We start from the raw sequence: 21,604 nt of genomic DNA, 5'->3' as shown, positions 1-21,604 counted from the left end.
GGATTTGGCTCCTTAGGTTGGTTATAATTTTTTTTTCCTATGAATTCAACAAAAGAACTTTTTTTCTGTTCAAAGAGAGGGACGGATGGAGCGGGTAGGAGAGGGAGAAAGGAGGGAGAGGGAGAGAAAGAATATTATAGATTGAATTGTATCTGGTAAAATTTATATGTTGCTGAGGTCTTGATTTCCCAGTGCCTCAGAATGTGACTGTATTTGGAGATAATATCTTTAAAGAAATAATCAAAAGGAAGTCTTTAGGGTAGCCACTTATTCAAAATGACTGATGTTTTAATAAAAAGAAGAAATTTGGACACAGGCAGGTGCCCACCCAGAGAAAAATTATGGGAGAAAACAGTGAGAAGGTGACCATCTTTAAGCCAAGGAGAGAGGCCTCAGAAGACATCAAACCTGCCAACTCCTGATCTTAGACCTCTACCCTCCATAACTGTGGGGAAATAAAAGTTCTGTTGTTAAAACCTACCTAGACACTGGTGTTTTGATATGGAAGCCCTGGCAAACTAATACAGTGATGGTAAGGTGCTTCCCTTAAATGGATTGGAGAGCTCTGGTTACAATGGCAGAAGAAATGGTCTGATTTCTGTATCTCCTGAGGGATACATTCTGCTATCACCTCCAGCGAGTCTAACCTTCAGCTTGGCTATCCACTAGAATGAGAGATGGAGGCACATACAGACTGCTCTTTGAGGAGGAGCCTTGGCTTAACCCTGGAAGCCCTACATGTGGTTCAGTTTCAAATGACTTGGGTAATATAATTTTCTTCCATCCTGCATTTCTTCCAGTAAAAGTAGATTCTAAGAAGGAATTCTGAGTCCTAAGAAGGGACATATTAACTAGAAATTCCAGGATCTGCCTCCAATATAAGCATTGCTTATAACCACCTCTGTTATATCAGGGATCTTTCAGTCTTGGAGAGGGCCAGGGATAAGAACTCTTGTTTTTCTGATTACACAAAACCAAGTGTATGTCTCATTACTAATTATCTATGTTATCATTATCATTTCTATACTATCATTATCATTATCACTTCTGCTATAACCTGTACAACCCCAGTACCCAGGCTCAATAAAGGAGAATGAAAAGGTGGAATTTTGTTAGTTTTGTTTTTTTGTTGTTATAGTGTAGTGGCAATTGTCGGTTTGGAGTGGTGTGTTGGACAATGAAGAGCTAGTTTGAAGTGAGATAGACCTTGAATCTAATCAAAGTTGTTTGCTATCAACAGAACTACTTGATGACTTAAATTTCTTAAGTGTTGCTTTCCTCATCCTAAATGTGGATATGGTAAATAAGCATAGTGACTGTCTTTATAAACAGGAATAAGAACACCCACTTTGTCCTATTGTTAAATAGAATGTGCACCTGTTTGGTACATAGTAATAATTCAATGAATATTAACCATTGTTATCATTCATTATGTCTACAGTCAACGTGCTCTTTGTAGTGAAGTGCATAAAGATGGATATTTATGTTGACTCCACTGCTGGGCACCATGGCTATTGCTCCTTGCCTTGGTAGCATAAGGGACGTACAGCTGAGTGGAGACTCTGAAAACTCTTTAAGATAGCAACATCAGCTGTAGATTTTAAATGAATTCAAAATAATCCTATTTGAGACCTGTAAGCTAAGGTTCTATCTAAAACACAGAGCCTTTAAGTACCAATATTAGCTTCTTCCTTCAGAAAGTGAAAGCTGACTAGTACAGAATTTGAAATAGCTTTAAATAGAGGGGCAATGGCAAGCTTGGTAAAGCAAGATACTTAAGTGATTCTACCTAGAGACTCTAACCCAGTGGGTTCTCGATCCCAGCTGTGCATCAGGTTCTCCTAAAGAATTTAAGAATCATCAATATGGGACCGCCCCCCCCCCCGCAGATTCAGATGCTCCAGGATATATTAGCATGTTTTCACAAATTCCACAGGTGAGTTTGAAGTACGTACAGACTGTATTGAGGATCATGGGTTCCAAAATGTCATGTGTTAAAAAGCTGTAATTTCTAACTTTCTTTATTTGTACTTACTTCTTTACCAGTACCACAGTTTGATATTACACAAATTCTCATCCAATCTCTGAAAATCACGAGGTTTTCATAAAGAATTCTCATTTATGTGTTCAGTATCTCTCTATATTCTTGTCTTTTAAATACGTAGTACATTTACATTAATATAGTATCATTATGAATTTTAAGACTCTCTATAAAAGTCATATAAGTAGAAACTTCTATGTAAAGTCATATGCAATAATTCCCTGATATAACCTCTGAGTTTCCTTTGTGTTCAATTTGGGGTGCATCCTGATATTTAAGTGTTCTCAAGTTGATGGTCTGAGATACAACATGACCTTGTGACCTTGTATTTCACTTTGAAGGGTCTTAGGCTGGTATTGACTTGTTTCCGTGGTGAAATGGTGTGTCCTGGGGGATTTGGCAAGTTGATGACCAAATAGAAGGATCAACTTTTGTTTTAATGACTCTACCCAACTCCTAGAAAGGTATTCTTGCTCTTTCCTGTACACTGGAAAATTAGTGATACAGCAAGGATTCAGAGCCTTTTGCTGACTGGGGACCTCCTCTTTTCATAAAACATTGAATTTTCCTTTCTCCTATTGACTTGCTGTCTGTACATAATTTCATCTCCAGAAGGAAGAAAAACAGGGAAAGCATTGAAGGTTTGAAGTTGCGAGTTTATGAAGCAGAAAGCCAATAATTGCAGAAAGTTAAATATGTTTCTGCAGATAGCAATGAGTCTATCACACTTTCCAGTATATAAGCCTAATATTATTTTCATCAGACTTCATTCTGTATTCCTCTACCTTCTTTTCAAGCTTACAAGTCCCCCTTCATTTGAAGCAAAGCTAATACTTGCAAATTCAGACTTAAACATACCTAAGTTTCTGTTATTAGTTTTAAACACAAAAAGGCCCCCACAAGATTCTGTTAAGCACCCCACTTAAACATATGCTTCATAAAAATTATTATTGGACCTAACTTCATTGAAGCAGCTCTAATGTGTGAAATAAAGTGCTTCTCACTAATATCATACAGTAATTCACTTACAACTTAATAAATTAACAAGTTTTCATTAAATGCTTATTAGGAGATAAGATCATGTATGCCACTGAGGATACAAATGAAGTTTGACATATTTCTTTGGTTGAGAATTATTCTGTTCAGAGACCAGAAAACAACTTCTGAGGAACTATTATTTCTCCCTTCTTCCTTCCCAGTGATGATATATTTTTAAGATAAAAATTGTATGATAGAACCAGTCCCCACCACTGAAGATCAAAAAGGGGATGATCCATCCAAAGATGAAAGTAAATGTTACACTAGAGATTGACAGAGAGAAGAAATGAGGAGTGTGCCTGTGTGCACACACTTGGGTTCAAGTGTGTGTTCAACAGAGAGGTGGTGATTCAGATTTTGAAATCCAAAATCCTGCAAGCGAATTCCATAGTAACCAGCATGAGGTAATGGAAAGAACAAGGTCATTAAAACCAAAGAAATCTCAGGATCAATATTGTCACTGAAATTAGCCAAGTATATTTCACTGGGCAAAATAGGAATAGCTTCAGTTTCCTCACCTTTAAATGTAGTTAATAAACCTGCCATAGATAGCCATAAAGATTCAAAAGATAACCATGCAGAAGATTCAGTATATGTTTGCCTCTTTCTTTCCCAAATCACTAAGAGCAATATTGTATGCACTATAGTACATGACAGACTTGCCACAGAATTTAAATGATGCCTTGGGAACTGTTGAACTAGAACTCTACCAAAGCAGTTTAATTCTTCCTCTCCACCCTCTCCCCTCCTCTTCCTCCTGCTTCTAACAAAGACATATTGGAAAATGTGCTTCACATTTTTACTGAAATATTTTATTAACCATTCCCCAAATGTAGAAATGGACTGTCTGAATATGTTGAAAATCTGTCAAATTCTTCCTTCTCATCTCACAAACAAACAAATTATGTTTAGATTTGCTGTTGCCCCCGCAGCAACTCAAATCACCATGAATTGAGCAGACTCCTAACGGGTGGATTTTAATGATTTATTTATGTATGCATATAATCCCTCTGTCAAATGCAGACCACATACTTGTCTGCCTGAGCTGAATTTTATTGGTATGTTTTTTTTTTTTTTCTTGCTCCTAACTCTACTGTTCAGATTTTAATTCCTGACAATGCATTAGTGCCAAATGGCACCATTAGTGCTGTTAGAGGTTGAGGTTTTTTTGGTTTTTTTTTTTTGAAATATTTAATACCTGCTGTGTCTATCCTCCAGCAAAGAGAATAATCCAATCTTCCTCATTGGCTGTGACTTCCTTCGAAGTATAGTTTTTAATTTGAGACACTTTGGGGTTGCAAAAGCAATAACAGAATTTTTAGGCTCAGTAGGATTTAGAAAGCAGGGCAAAGTTAATGTCCCTTTTTAATGTTTAAAACTGTGAGGTTCACTTTGAAGAATAAGTTTCCCCACATTATGTCTATTCTCAAAGCCCATTTAAATTACTTCAACAGCTGCAATAATAAAATGACACTGGAAAGTACCAACATGAAATACACGAGGCAAAGTAAAAGGGCAAAGTAATGAGATCAATCATGCCAAGAGGATAATGAAAGACAGAGCTTCCCAGCCTACTCAGGGAAAAAGACATGGGAGAAGATATTTATAGCACAATGCAAGAAATGTTGATAGAATTTTGCACAAGGTGCTGTGGGCAAATGGAAAGAGGAAACTTATTGTTGTAGAAACAGAAGAGGGATAGGAAGAGAAGGTTTTATTTAAATCTATGTGGCCTTCAGAACAACAGATTTCCCAGTGGAATGCAAAAGCATTTGGACTGCCCTTTTAAATGTATGGCATAAGCCCCTGACCTTCAGCCATCTAATTCAAAGGAAATACTAAACAGTGTATTTCTCTATTTCCCTGAAGTAGCTCATTAGTCACGCCACATATGTAGAAATGGATGGTGTACGCATGTTACAAATCTGTGACATTCCAAAAAGGTAGGTGGACCATGGCAGCTGAATATCTGGAAGAAGATGTGGGAAGTGTCCTCACTCTTCCCCAGGACTGGATGGAGAATGAGAAAAGGCTCAGAAACATCAAGCACAATTTATCCCGAGGGTGAAATTCTTCTCCTTGGCAGCTTTGCCCGGGATAAGTGCTGAGTGGAGAGAAAAAAATAATGGCACAGGAATTCCTATCCAAATCAGGCTGCAGACTGGCTCTTCAAAGAGTCTAGATATATGCATCAGCACAGAAAGGAAAAAAAAAAAAAAAAGCTTTTATGGCTTAAAGGATACAAGTCCTTTAAATCTAACAGTCCAAGAATTCATCTTAAAAATATGTGGGTAGTTTTTTCCAGCGCCTCATTTTTCTCACTGCACTATATTTTATAAGGCAACTAAAATAAGTGAGTTAGAAGTACAAGCATTGAAGAATTTAATTTTCACTAAGTTAAAGTCAAAATCATGATTTTTCAATTGAGAGTAGTTTTTAAAATTGGGGATAATGAAGTTAAAAAAAAAAAAAAAACTTCACCAAGCATAAAAAAAAATGTTAAGATTTTGACAATTGATATGCTTCTAGAAAATAACTCTTCTTCTGTTTCTATGCCCTGAAGACAGTGTTTCCTTCTGGAAAAGAAAGAACAGAGTATTTGGAGACACACAGTACTCTCTAGTTCCAAACACTGGCTCTTTCAGTTCCTGAGTTGGTAGCTAACATTTATTGAGAGATTACTATGTGCCAAGGGCAGTTCTAAGTTCTTTACACACAGTGTTGGGAGAGCTATTATAATACAGACATCCAAAGGGTAATAGGCTCAGCAAGATCTAGAATTTCCTTTTTCACATAGTAACACAGAGGTCTATAGACTGATCAGGGTCAGTATAGGGGCAAGGGTGCAGATGCACTTCTCCATGTGGTGTTGTTACCCATCATGTCTGATTTGTCCTTGAAAGAGTGCTCATTCTGTCACCCAGAATTTAGTCATATAAACAGTGTTCCCTATGGGGCAGGACAAGTATCTAGACTCTGCTCCAGTTGCCCTATCCTCTGCTAAAATGTGGGTCATGTTACCACCACATGGTATGATTGCTGGAACTTCCATTCCTATGAGTTACTATTTGAATGGTGACCTCCAAAGCTGACCCCCAAATCCAAGTTTGAGGACCAGAGTAGGAATCACCAGGACAAAAGTTTTCCCCTATTCATTTATACATGGAAATGAAAAATTTAGTTAGATAATGCAAGCAGGATGCAAATAAAGCATCATGTTCCATTTTATAGTTTTAAGAGAGAGGCATATCATTGTAACTGCTTGGAGTTCGAGAATGGATATAGGGAAACATTATGACTCTCAACATATTAGCTTATTTAATTCTCAAGAAAACTATCAATGTGTCTTCATTCCTACAGACTGTTCACTCACAGTGTTGTGAAAAATCACTGCATCATGACCCAACAGAGCAGGACATTCAGGTTATCTGATACATAACTTGTGTAATGAATTACCCCTCCATTTCCCCTCTAACTCTGATCCTCATATTACAGTTATTACTACAGGAATTAGAGCTGGTGGATACATCAGCATTAAGATCCTGTTGTGTTCAGGGATCTAGGTAGTATTTGATTGTTTTATTTGTTTGCTTCAGCCAGGGAGTAGGGTGGCTTAATTCGTGGAGTTTCTGCTGGAGTTTTCTAAACTCCAAAGGCGGCCCTTTCTTCAGCTTCAACTTTGCCTGATATTTTTGCTTCTAGTGATCCATGATGCTGCTCTATTTTGGGGTGTGTTTTCCATAATTGAATCTGACTGCTTATATTGCAACCCTCCCACATCTCATAACTTCTGAAGCTCAGTTGTATTGCCCAGATTTGTAATCTTGCTGACTGTTGATGAGAGATGAAAATGGTTTCTGTCATCTTCGGGTAAGGTCACACATTTTGCTACCCCACTGAAGAATGGACCAAGCTGCCATTCTCTCCTCTCCAAAAAATGTGTCAACCCCAACAAATGGCCTTCCCTTCATAATCCTCATCTAAATGCTGTTTGAATACTTTATCATCAGAAACAAACAAATAAAAAATCATAGTAAAGTTTAATTTTTTTCTTCTCTTTTTACCACTAGCATTTAGTGATTGCTTTTTTTTCTTTCTAAATTTGCTATGTGTTTTTAAACAATATTACATTTTTTAATGTATTTTGTTAATAGTTTTGTGTATGCTGTACATTTTGCATTTCTTTTAGACTTTTTTGTTTGGGGAACAAGGCACAATAAATTTTTAAAAGTAATAGTTTACGGGTAGAAGAAGAAAGATAAATGTCAAAGGTTGGTTATTAGTGGGTTATTCTATTCCTGTGTATTATTTTCAATTCATAATTTGGTTACTCCAATGATGGTCTCTGATACTGTTCCCTGTGCACTCTCAGGAAAGATTTTGGGGCAGCTTTTATTCCTATAGATCATTTGCCTTCTTGGAAAACAGGATACTTTTGCAGGAAGGGTATATGAATAAAGTGCAGGCTGAAAGGCATTTGCTTTTCTAAAACTCCAACACTCTACTGGTAGGCTAAGAGACCCTGGGCAAGTCAGTCTACTTTCTTTGTTACCTTATTTGAAAATTAGGGACGGCAATTGGATTCAACTTTAAGAGGTGTTATGGGGATGACAGAGATGAATGTATATTTTTTGTTTGACACATGGTAAGCATCTTATACAGCTTAGGTATTCATCTTTTTTTCCATCATCATCTTCCTGTGGCCTTGATTAATAATATTTCTGTTATTCCTTACAATGATGAATTGGTTTCTCGATGTATTGATTAGTTGACATTAGAGAAGTCCAGCTGTAGCAAGTGAAATACTCTTTTGCTTCATCCACTTTGATCTGATCTGGACAGGTGGTAAAGAAGTAAAGAGTAGTTTGAAGAAGATTCCAGAAGGTTTTTTTTCTTTTCTTTTCCTTTTTTTTTTTTTTCTTGTACCTCTATAGATGAAAAACTAAAGAAAACTCAGGGTAGGATGAAAACTTTCCTGAGATTTTTGCCATTTTCCACGTATGTATGATAAGTTAACTGGTCATGAAATGTGATTGTATATTTTCTATATAATAGCTTTTTGCAAGAAGCTGACATGGTACAAAAAGAATATGGCAATTGCTTCTAGGGATCTTAAGATTTAGTAGATTCCAAAAGACTAACACATATGAAATGAATTGTACATATATATGCACATACATAGCATCAGAGTTAGATAGCTCAAATAATTACCACTCTCCAGAAATACATTGGGAAAACTGAGAACCAATAAGGGTTGGAATACTTGCAGAGTCTAGACAGAAATTATTCTTCAGGTAGAATTTTGACTTTCCCAACTTGAAGCTGTGGCTGATGTGAATTCATACAAGCATCTGAACATTTATATTGGATCCAAATCCAAGTTTGAGGACCAGAGTAGGAATCACCAGGACAAAAGTTTTCCCCTATTCATTTATACATGGAAATGAAAAATTTAGTTAGATAATGCAAGCAGGATGCAAATAAAGCATCATGTTCCATTTTATAGTTTTAAGAGAGAGGCATATCATAGTAATATTTAACTGTGCAGAGAGCTCCTTTGTAATTCTAGAATTTTGAGGGGCTAATTATATTATAGAACCATGTGCTCTGTGGATGTTCCACCCTGAGCCTTCGGCGATACTTATCTCTATGGGCTTTTAAAAAGCAAGGAAATTTATTTTCACATAGAACAAGGAGTCCATTGAGAGAGTACTTCTGGCTTATCTCACTTTGTGGTTTATCTCACTACATCAACAGTTGCATCCTGAAATCTTCCCATCATTTCTTTTCACTGTTCTTCATTTGCCACCTTTGTCTTTAAGCAAACTAAACCTGTGGTCACAAAAATTTATAATAGTCATAGTTGTCAAATTCAGACCTAGTTCAGGTGAGAAGGACCTCTTTATGAAGTCTTTATTTTATTTGTTGGTTTGTTGTTGGTTTGTTTGTTTCAGTACTCTGAGCTTTGTTTCAGTACCACTGAGCTTCACTTCCAATCACTTTCATTTTTTAAAAAAAAATTTTATTATTGATTTATTTACTCACTTGAGATAGTCCTGCTAAGTTGCCCAGACTGGTTTCAAATTTGTATTCCTCTTGCCGCAGATTCCCCAGTAGCTGGGATTACAGGTGTGCACCACTGCACCTGGCTGCTTCTTCAAGTCTTTAAGGGAAATATTCTCAGAAATCCCCACAAAATCATTCTTTAGGTTTCCTTGGCTAGAAATCTATACCCAAAACCAATCACCAAAAAAGGAAATGAAACAACCGTAATTATCTCAGATGAGTCAGGACCTACCTTTTGGGATTGTCCTCAGAAGCTTCTCCAAAAACGTGACTACATGGAGGAGAGTAAATGCCTGAATATAACTGGGTTTGCACAGGAATCAGAAAGAATGTGGATTAGGATGCAAATTTTTAAATATCAATGGTGTCTATTACCCTTGACATATAATAAGTACTCATAGGTTCTTGTATCTTTATATTTGGCATATAGTAAATATGCTTATGCTCTTATTTTTATTGAAGGAAAGAAGAGAAAAAAGGAGAGGAGAGAGATTAAAGGAAGAGAGAGAATGGAAATTCTTGTGTAATGTTTATTTAGTCTTTTCTACTCAGCCAATAGAACTTGGTTTTCTTCTGTTAATTCCGGATAGAACACAGTCATCATATCATTGGGCCAAGCATTAGAATCATATTGTCAGAAACTGATTAGCATTGGGTGCCCACTGCTTCTTTCTTGGCAAGGGGTCAATTTATTGCAGTAATGCATTAAATAACCCTTCAAAATACAAGAGCCAAAAAAGCAATGTCCTTTGGAACTAACACTCTTAAATCAGTAACTAAATTAATGGAAAGTGCCTGCACTAATGAAATAAAACATCAAGACTTTGGCAGGAGGTGATTGGCAGAAACGCTCCATGGCTTGATACATCTGTCTCCTGAAGACATAAGTGGATTTCTCCTTGTAAAAGAGAATGAATAACTGTGGCTGAAGCTAAAGCTGTAGTCTCAGGAAATGACTTCCTACTTTCTGCCAGGGTACCTAGGAGCACATTTCTCAGCCTGATATATTTGAGCCTTTTTCTAAATTAAGATTCTGGCTATGAAGCTTGGAAAGATTGCACATCTGCAGTTGTGAGTGCTGTGAGCTAAGGGAAGTAAGAAAGAGATGATATGACAAATGGGTATGGTCTCTTTCTCCTGAATTTGTAAGGATTTAGGAGTTGTCGTTGTACAGTTATGGATAGGTTGACTTATGAAGTTCTCTTTATTCCTTCATTCAATGATTTTTTTATTCATTCATTCATACATTTATATGACTTCTTAAGAAGCTGATCTTTTTCAGACACACTTAAGTGATAGACTGTTGGAGGTGAAGGGAGGCCAAGGTCCTGGGTTTGAGTCATGTGCAGGTCCATGAAGGAAGCAAGGAGATCTATGTGATTCTGCCAAGATCCCCTCTATACACTTGCATCCTAGCACTCCCACAACTCGGCAGGTCTAATATCATAATCTGAATATGGAGGTTCGGAAACTGTGCAGCCTGTTAAATGGGACTCTCGTGGTTGATGAGGTTCCTGGCTTTTGAAATCAAGAATATCCTATCCCAGAACTCGAATCTTGGCACAGTGAAGGAACTTGTTCTCTCCCCTAAGCACCGATTTACCCACAACTACAAGAATCATACATCTCAGAGCAGAATTCAGCTGGTGTTAGTAGTAGAAATATATATGCAGAAATATTAGAATAGTGTTTAAGGAATGAGTAAATAGACTCTGAAGGAAAGCCTTTGCAACTTTTCTAGAAGTAAAAGAAAAAAAATGAATTTGGTATATTTATGATATTAAATTTATTTTCTGCAAAATATTTTAACTTCCCCTTAAGATTTAGCTATCTCCCATACAAGAGAGATTGCCAGACGACCTTGGTATCAATGAGGTTTTGCCCAAATATTTTGTATTTGAGTAAGCAGATTATTGTTAATTGTTTCTCAAGTGCTCAATAAGCACAGTGACATCATAGGGAAGAGTCTACTCTTCATTGTTTGAGTGAAGAGGCTGAGGTTGAGAGAGGCCCAAGGGCTTCGTAAACTCAAATAGCCTGAGAGAAGTGCATTCAACCTTTCTCCATTATGTCTAGACACTATTTGGGTTAACCATTTTGGGCCTGTGTAAATTACTCTGCATGATCATTTTATTTAAAAAAAAAAAATCTTTCTCAGAAATTGTGTGAATTTCATGGATATTGAGTGGTAGGACAGGTACCTGAGAATTTCCATATTTATCACTTTTGCTTTGTTGACCCTTCAGAATAATTGTTACCACACATGTGAAATAATGAGACCAACCAATCATTTACTGGAACCTCCCAAGCTGTGAGCCAAAATAAACCCTTTCTCTTAATAAGTTAGTTGTCTCGGGTATTTCATTATGGTGACAGAAAGCTGACTGATAAATTCTATGAAATGTTATACATGTGGATATATGTATGCACACTATATAATTCAACTGATTTTATGGTATCATTCACTCTTTGGGAAAAGACTTGTATAACCAAATCTAAAAGTGATATGGCAATAAAAACTTCAAACATTGATCTATGATTTCTTTTTTTCATTACCCTTGACAATATGAGATATAGGCTAATAAATTTGAAATAAATTTGTAAATAAGAAACAAATGGTTCAAACTCTTCTGCCCCACCTTTCCATTCTGCTCCCTCTCCAATCCATGCATCACCATGCTTAATTCAGAATCTCAAGGTCTTTGATCTGTCTGCACTATCTTCCATCAAAGTCTACTTTCAAATACTTATTTTATCCAAAGTGTAAATGACTAACACAATTGCATTTTATTAGTCTTGCCTACTTTTCAGTAAAAATTGTGACAAAATCTAAAAAAAAAATACATATATGTATATATTTTCCTTGGCAAATCTTGATGGCCATTTGGGGCTTCCTTGGCATTGCCACTCATGGCTGGAAACACATCCAACATCCAAGTGTCATGCTAATGAGTATCAGAAGGTTCAGAAAGGTTTGTATTTGAATTATGGTAGCTGACAGCTATTTGTGGTATCTACTTTAAAGATAAGATCCAGAGAAATAGAATTTTTCCTGTGATTTGATAATCTGCTTTTAAGATTAATATAGGAGGAAAAGAGCATGTATTTTACTATGAAAAGTTATACGGTGGGAATGAACTCTTTATAATGTAGCAGGGACCTCAAAGTAATAACATAGTGTGATATGCACTTACAGATATTAACTTAATTAATTTTTTAAAATAATACAATGAAAAGCCTCATTGTTATCCTACTTTGTCATTAAAAAACTGAGACACAAGGGTTGAAGGTGTAACTTAGTGATAGGACACCTGCCTAGCCAACACGAGGCCCTGGGTTCAATACAAAGCACAACCCAAAACAGGAAAACAAACAAACAAAAACCCAGACAGAGAAAGTTGTAATGACTCACAAGGAATTCTGCAGGTGATTCAGGTCAGATCCAGGAATTAGTTCCAAACCAATGAGTCCCAAAGCTTTCGATTTTCTTACTTTCATATATCTTATTATCTCCATTGCAATTATCTTTTGGGGATATTGCACATCTTGAGTGTTAAGAATGATAATACAAATATCAGTGCATTTCCTTCATTTCTCTTACAAAGACCAAACCATGTTCACCCAAATCCTTTACAGAGACAAATGCAAAACATGCAATGGTGGAAGTCATCTGTATATCGATCATCTCATTTAATCACCACAAATATTTTTGAAGTAATTATTCTCACTATATGAGTAACAGACTCATTAAAATTGAGTAATAAACCTCAGGTCCCTCAGCTATGAAGTATTAGTCCTGTAACTCAAAATAAAATGTGTTGGCTTCTAAACCAGCTCAGTATGCCACCTGCCACTTTGCTTGATATTTAGCCCAAATGACAAGTAAACAAACAAATGTGGGATCTAGAGAGCGACAGGATACATACTCCTCTATTATAGAGTCAAACATATTCCAGAGACTGACACTCTTCTACAACTCACAATATTCCCTTGTCCAGGAGTAGCCTTAGATATTTGGACAAAGGAGAAGAGTAGACAATCTATACACCATGCATGTATTGAGGAATTGCCACAATCTGTATAAATGCCAAATGGGGTGATCATTTGAGGATTCAGTAAAATTTCTTGTCATCCAAAATTCTTCTCTTTCCAATATCATGGATATCTCAAAAACTTCACCCAGGCTCGTGAATATGTCTGTACAAAGCGATTCATTTGTCATGGGGAGAGACTGAGCACTTGGGAAGATGATCCTATAGTCTCCGATTTCTCAAAATGAAAGTACTGGTGTTTAGTAAAGTGATATGCCTATATAAAAGTGCTTTTATAGAGTACATTGTCTAGATGAATAAATATAAAACATGCCATATGTTTTAATATATGGATTACATAAGGCTTTTGATTGTTTTACTTTCATATCATATAATCTCTATTGCAACTATAGAGGAATTTTCCATTTTATGGATTAAAGGTCAGAGGAATAAGTAAAATTGATCTTAAGACCACCTTTATGAGCGGCTCCATTTTATCTTTTCAAATCATTTCTGTTCCATGCAAAAACCCTGAATGAAGGCAAAATGCAGCAAATCTTTTCAGCAGGGGGTTTTTATTATTTGTCTTCTCTTGGAAACCTAAATCAATACTTGACCTTTTCACACCCTGTCAAGATAAAATGGAGTCTGTTAGTGCTGACTTGGAGCTATAAAGTATCGGTTAAAATCCATTTGTCTTGAGAGCTCTGTCTCTTGAGATCTCCTTTGGGATATCCATGTGTGAATGTTAGGTGGATGTATATATCTATGTATATTAAGTGTGTATGATGTGGATATATGTATGCATGTGTTAAGTATATTAGGTGGATGTAAGGATATATCTATATGTGTGTGTTAAGTGTTTGTCGGTGGATACAGGTATGCATATTGTACCTATAGATCTTAAGAGTGCATGTGAGACCTAGATATATGTATTTTTGTACTGTGTGTTAAGTGTGTGTTAGGAGGATGCATGCATGTGTTTATGTATTAAGAGTGTTTGTCATGAACACATGTATGTCTATATAGGCATGTGTTTTATGTATATGTACATAGATGTGTATGTGTGTCGGGTATGATGTGGATATATACCTGTGTGTATATGTGTATGTGTTAAGTGTGTGTGTGTGTGTGTGTGTGTGTGTGTGTAGGCATGTACGACACTTCTTTAGGTGATCAGCCCATTCCTGGTCAGCAACATCACTACCATCACTACATGTTGCTTCTCACAAAGCCTTTGCCTGTATCATGTCCATACATAAAGGGAGATAAGTACATAGGCTGTATGTGCAAGCTCATGAAAGCTCAAAGAAGATAGGTCAAAGTGTCTGATGAGAAACAAGGTCCGAGGATAAGTGCCCCTCCCAACACTGAAATCCCAGGTACACCTAGAGGGCAGAGGCCAGAGGACTCTGTGGTCTGTGTGTGTGTCACTACACAAACATTGCAGTGGAAAGAGCAGGAAGTGCCTTGCTTGCCAATGCATCCTAAGGACTGAAATTTGTGAAAGGCATGATGTAAGCTATTTTAAATTAAAACGATTGGAGACAAGAGTGTCTTTGGTGTGATCAGAAGAAAGAAGACACTTTGATGCAAAATAAGAAGGTGAAGGTGCTGTTTCTCTGTTTGTTTCTTATCTCAGGTGTGCAGGCCCCTTGACCTCTGAATTGAATAGCTCTACAAATGGAATTGCTTTTTGGTTATTTTTACTTTCCTTTGAGCAAACCTTTGGGGCCTGGGACTTGGGGGGAAGAGTCAGAGTCAGAGAGCGTGGAGTTTTGGAAATATCTCTGTAGGTTTGTGTCTAAATGTGACTGATATGCAGAAGACTGGAAACAGTGGGAACTGCTGTGGACTCAGTTATTATCAGAGAAGAGTCAGTGGATGAATTTTGCCTCACCCACTGAATATAGTTAAATGACATCACATAGTTTCTTACTGTCCTGATATTTAATTAACTCCTTTTTATAAGAACCAGAATAATACCTACCTCATAATATTATAGTTCATAATCTTACATGAAAAGTAACTAATTTATTTAAAACTGAAAAGATGCAACCATTAAAAATTAACCGCTAAAATAAGGGTCCTTTATAATTTTTATAAGAGATTATACAATTTCTAAGTGACTTTTATGACTGTTTAAGAGGAGCTGGTCTTGTTTTTGAACTTCATCCTCACAAATGATTTAGTCTTACCAAATGTATTACTAGTATTTGTAGCATCCTCTGGGAGTAAAAGAATCTTTGTGGATTCAAAACTCCCTAAACATGAAAAGAAAAGTCTATTTCAGTTTTCAATTTTTAATTAAAACATCAGCTCTGGAAATAAATAAAGACATGCAGGTCCTGTTCACTTCTGAGGTGAGAAAAAGTCTTTCATCACAATCTGGCATGAAGATCCCAGTGGTTCTGGTTTTCAGTCCAAATAAAGGGTTAACTAGTTATAGAAATCTGCAAAATTAGATGACTTTGAACTGTTCTGCACTAAATTGGGAAGAGGTGAATATCTTATCAGGGAAAAAAGACAATATCAAATTAGCTGTGCTACTTTATTGAATCAACTCTGATTTTGAAATTTCAAAACAAATATCTCTGTTTTCATAAGTGGGTCTTTGAGGAAAAAAAAGTTAAGAGATTCATGAAGCTTTTTTATTGATCAGATCATTTAGATATTGTGTATATAGAGATATGAAATTACTCTTATCTAGTTTTCTAAAAGCAGTTTCCAAGACAAGGTCATTATTTATGTGTGTGTGTGTGTGTGTGTGTACAAGTACGTGTACACACTAACATATATATTTCATAAATATATATTTCATAAATGAAATATCTATATTTTATTAAATATAGAAACAATATTATTTTCTTTCACTCAAATCCAACAACTTTTTAGCTCACTTTCTTAGACCATGTAGTGTAGTTTAGCAGTCACCTGTTTTTGCTTTTGAATGAGATGTGATTTCAGTATATTTTGTAATCTGTAGTATTATAACTGAGTAATAAGACTAATTTAATACAACCATCAGACTAATCGTCTATTTGCTTTGGGCCTGATACTCTTGGATTTATATGATGGGGAGAAAACAAAAAAGAAAAAGAAAAAGCTGTCTCCACCCTTGGGAGTACTATGATGTGAAGCAATAGTTCTTAACTGGGGGTAACTTTTCCCTCCCCTTAGGGAATAGTATCTAGAGACATACTCGATTTCACAGTCAAAGAAGAGTTGCTACTATTGTCCAGTAATCAGAGACTAAGAACACTACTAAACATCTCACAGCACAGAAGACAATCCTACATATATATATATAGTACAAAAAGTCAAAGAATGTCAAGTTTGAAAACTTAGTCTACAAGGTGATAAATATACAATGCATTGTGATAAGTGATATTCTAGGGGTGTGACTGATATGCTGGGGGAACTCATAGAAGGAAGGTGCTGAAAAAACCTTTGTGGATGAAGTTCATCTGCACTTGACCCAGAGCAGTGAAGCTGCTTGAGCCAGGAGTGAGAAAGGCAAAGGGGCATTCAAGGTAGAGGTGCAAAGACAGGTAAGCACTAAAAAATAACTATGCCCCAAGGCTATTTGTACTTACCATGGAGGTGGCATGGACTCATGGTTACTTACAAATCAAGTTAATATAACTCTATATAGAAAGGTGTTTTTTTTTAAATGTGAATTTTATATTACATATGTAAAACCTTGTAAGAGAAGAGACATAAAATCATTTTATACTACAAGAAGGAAGCTTTCCAGCTCCATGGTTTCAGTTGCCCTACAGTAAAATCATTCTATCTGCAGATTGACTTAATGCTCCCAAGTTTCCTGGGCTGCAACTCTGGGAAAGGGCTTTTAACAAACAGAGCCATGTAGAAGACGACATGATCGCTACACTTAGAACTGGACAAAGAATGTCAAGATCTTCCAAAGCTTTTCGGATGGGGGAAAAAGACAGACAAAAACAATCTCTTCCTTAGCTCCCAGGTCCAGCAGCATGAATTCTAGAAAGCCCATCTCAAGAGCCTGGACTTCTTGTGATTTTTGATAAGTCATAGAATCTCTTTATACTTCTACTTTCTTCTTCATTAATTGGATCTAATCATATCATATCTATATCATGTCATTCATTTGAAAATTAAATATCACAATTTATAGCCTGACATGCTGCAGGTTCTCAATATTAGTTCATTTAGTTTTCCCACGGAGGTATAAAAGCCTGGGGATTTGTTTAAAGACAAAACAAAACAAAACAAACAAACAACAGTCCGTTTGTGTTGTGGTGATGCTATAGGAAGGATTCTAGCCTTCCTGGATGGCAGAGAAGACAGGGCAAAGGATAGCTTTTCAATAGGAAAATGCCAAGTGCTGTGGGCAGATAATGAGGTTGTTTAAGAACCATTCAATTAACAAAATGAAGCAAGTGTGGTACACTCAGTGGGTGCTCTGAAGATGTCTTTTGAAATGTTGATGCCCACGGCAGGCCTAATTTAAAAAGATCCATATTTAAATTAGTAAAGGAATGAGAACAGGAAGGAGTTATGGGTTCCAGGTGGGTAGAGTTGAAAGTAAGCAAAGAGGAATTACTTCAGTTTCTCCAATGATTAAAAGACAACCATAAATTTTACTTGGGAAAACAGCCTCCCTTAATCTTCACTGAGTAGTGGGTATTTTCTCTATTTGCTGTCTGAATTCATTCAGACTCCTGATAAGTCATGGTAGAAAGGACAAACAGATTATTGTCTACTTTCTTTGTGCACAAATACTAGGAGGAATATAAATGAATATTTTATATATATATATACATATATATACATACATATATATATGTACACACACACACACACACACACACACACATACCTTATATTTCTGATGGTTTTTTTAGTTTAAAATTATATTTATAGTAAATTTTATCATGAAGAAAATACATGATTTTAAAAAGATGATACTTTTACTTATAGCCTCTTTTTTGAACAGTAATTTGAAAGTTCAAACCAGAATTTTTAAAAACAAAACAAACAAGCAAAAAAGAAGACATAACTTGTTCCTTTTAGTATCTTTTTCTCTGGTACAAATACTGGAGTTGAGAGAGCCCACACACTTCTGTTCCTGATTCTTCTACTAAAAGATGAGATGACTTGCATCACAGCTAGGTTAGGAGATGAATCTGTCATGTATGTCGCCTCATCCTGTAATACAAGGGCATGTGAGCACTAGAGGGTTCTTGTCTCCTATACCCAGGAGTCTGATGATGGAGGGTGAGAATTCAGTAGTGGATTGATGAGAAGCAAGCAAGGAAAACTCCTGCAACATGGGAGGGGGTCCCAACATGGTGGCTCTTTGTCTTCGGGTTTTTATGCTGTTTTGATGATGAACTAACCTTCATTGAAGAGTCTTTCTTGATAGCTCTTTCTCTGATTCAATTTCTTGTTCCCAGAAAGGGATGGTTTAATGTTTGAGAACCTGAGTTTGTCCTGTACATACTTGTTCCTTAAAGCAAAAGAATTGCTTGGGTTCAAGATACTTGTTATGGGTTGCTGACATTAGAGTAGTCAAGAAAGCCTGGGGCAACAACAGAATGTATGGGCACCTAAGTGTGAGTGGGACCTTCTAGTCAGGCAGCCCCACACAATGAAACAAACAGGCCAAAAAAACAAAACACAACAAAAAAAAGAAAACAGGCTTTAACTTAGAGTTTTAATATGGGGTTGTAGGATCCAATTCTCTGAGGTTCCCATTTCTCCTGCATCAATAGAAGTATCTAAACAAAATGCCGTCTCCCTTAATCAATACCAAAAGTAAGTACTAAATCAAAACTCTGCAGAGTTGACCAAAAACATAATAATGAATATTTGGATATATGGAAAATGTATGAACCGATTTTATTTATTATTTTTTCTTTTTTCTCCCCTGACAATTGCAATACAGTCAGGAACTTAAAAAAATGAATAGCTTGTACATAACAACAACATAAATTAGCAGTTTAAAAATATATAGATTTATAACAGTGGTATAATATAAAATATAGTTAAAATAATAACTATACAATATACCTGTATTGAACACTAACCCAAAGCAGTGCTACTTTCAGAATTTTATTTAATACTAAAACAACACTATGAAAGAGACATTATTGTTATCCACATTCGACAAGTAAGGAGAATAATCCTTAGAATAGATTAATAATGTGATTGGATTCTTGGTGCCAGAGATGGTGGTAAAATCAATTTGATTGTTCCACAAACCTGCTATTTCTTTCAGTGAAATAGATTGAAATGGGCTAGAGTAGAACAGAAAACTATTAAATTGCATTGCTTGTTGTAAAGTTTGATTGATGAAACTTTCCTTAGAGTTTTTAGGATGTAGAAAACAAAGAGGTAGGTAGGGGAATGTGAGTTGTGTTGTAGTTGTTAAATGGATTTCTTACGACAAACAGAACACAAAATTTTGCTCCAGAAATTTTGGAGCAACAGCACTAGCGGAGATTGTGGCCCACACTGTCCCAATATCGTTATTATATAATCTAAACAGAATGAATATATATTATTATTTTGCGTGTTCTTTATTGACTCAGAATATTTAAAGACCAGAAAGAATGATCACCATCTTGATCACCATCTCAGCCAGTTCCCTTGAGCTATATAACAAGAACAGAGGTCTGAATGGACTAGTATTCTAATCCAAGGTGGCACAACTAAATGAGTGGCATATTGTGAAGTCCTGATTAAGTAGTCTACTACCGTTAGGTGCTTGCTTTTTTTTCCTTTCCTTTTTGTTTCCTAGAAGTTGAAGATCATATTAATAAAGCATCAGAAATACCCAGTTGCAGGTTGTCAAACACTACTCCTTGACTATTACATCTATACCATGTGGGCCTCCCATCACAATTAAATTACAGAAGTGACGATTTACTAAGTGCTTCTTTGGCAAAACACTATTGTTTAGGTTTAAGCCAAGCTTCTTACTGTTTTGGCCTTCTATTACAGATAAAAAGAAAGATACTTATCCCTAAAAAATGTATTCCTAAAAAAAAAAAAAATAGGCTAAAAGTCTAAAAGAGTTTTCAACTAAAATGGACACTGTATTGATAAGAGAAAGTAAAGGTAACTTTGATTTAGAGGAGAATTAAGTAAAGGAATTGTGGAAGAAATGAATTTTAGTACACTTAAGTGATCTCAATATATGGCCAAGATTATTTAACATTTGGTGAATTTCAGCCTGCTTTCTAGATGAATGGATGAGAAAATCAAGATTGTCACAACAAAGATCATAAGCAAAGAGGTTGAAGAATGAAATATTTAAATGTTGAATGACTCTTTAGGAATCCACTGATATTATAATGCTATTTTGTTCTAGTTGTTTAGGAGCTTCTAAGTAATTTATACAGTTATTCCAATGAGCATATGTTAAGAAATCGAGGTACATTGGCATATGTCACTATCTCTCATGCAAGCCAAAAATTAATACCTTGAGGTTGAATTGTACCTCTTCCTTTAAAACTATTCAAATACTTGCTGTCAGCCCATAAAGCTCTCTCTTTTTAAGAATTTCTAGCATGCACCTTGCTGCATTGCATTTAGCATTTAAATATTATCCTGACTTTTTAAAACAAATTTCTGTTTCTGCATCTATGCTCCATAAACAGATTGTAAATTTCTAGCTGCTATTGACTTTTTCTGATAACATTCCCCGTTCTTTGTCCTTGCTACATGATGAGTACACATTTGGTAATCAGTTTATTGATACAAGTTTCCTATGTATAGCTAGAAAATAATTAAATTAACTCATCAAATTTTCTTGCTTTCCTAGGTATTAAGTACAGTATGTCAATTACTACAGCTATCTATGTCTTTGGTCCACTTTGTACTAGTTTTTAAAGTGTCTGTGGCAGATAGCAACTCTTACCTCCACTTCCACAAGTCAGAAAACTGTACCAAACACACTGTCTGTGCTTAATTAAATGGAAATTGCATGAATTAAAAAATAAAAGTAATCAAACATTGCTAAAATTGAAAAATATCTGTCTAGTTCCTAGTGCAAAATTTTGTGTTTTTTTTTTTCATATCTATTGGGACAAAAACTATTTTAAAAATCTATCTTGCTGTCATTATATGACCATATAATACAAAGCAATGGATGAGAGATCCTGTTATTCTAGAATCCACATTCACATAAATTGACATTGATTTTTATGGTAATATTGGAGATAGCCTTAATTAATTATAAAGACACATAACAGTGCCTTTATTGCAAAAAGAAAGAAATATATGTTTATTTGTCATGTATACCACAAGAAGTTTCAAAGGATAAAATGTTTTAAAAATTTGTTAAAAAACTTTTTTTTTTCTCTTTTATCCTTCTCTGTTCTCTTTTTACTTAAAAGAGGAGGAGAATGGAAACATTTTATTAATTGCTTCTTTTAATGAA

This window comes from Callospermophilus lateralis, chromosome 2 (genome assembly GCF_048772815.1).
Source record: "Callospermophilus lateralis isolate mCalLat2 chromosome 2, mCalLat2.hap1, whole genome shotgun sequence".
Lineage (NCBI taxonomy): Eukaryota > Metazoa > Chordata > Mammalia > Rodentia > Sciuridae > Callospermophilus > Callospermophilus lateralis.
This window is presented reverse-complemented; position numbering follows the sequence as displayed.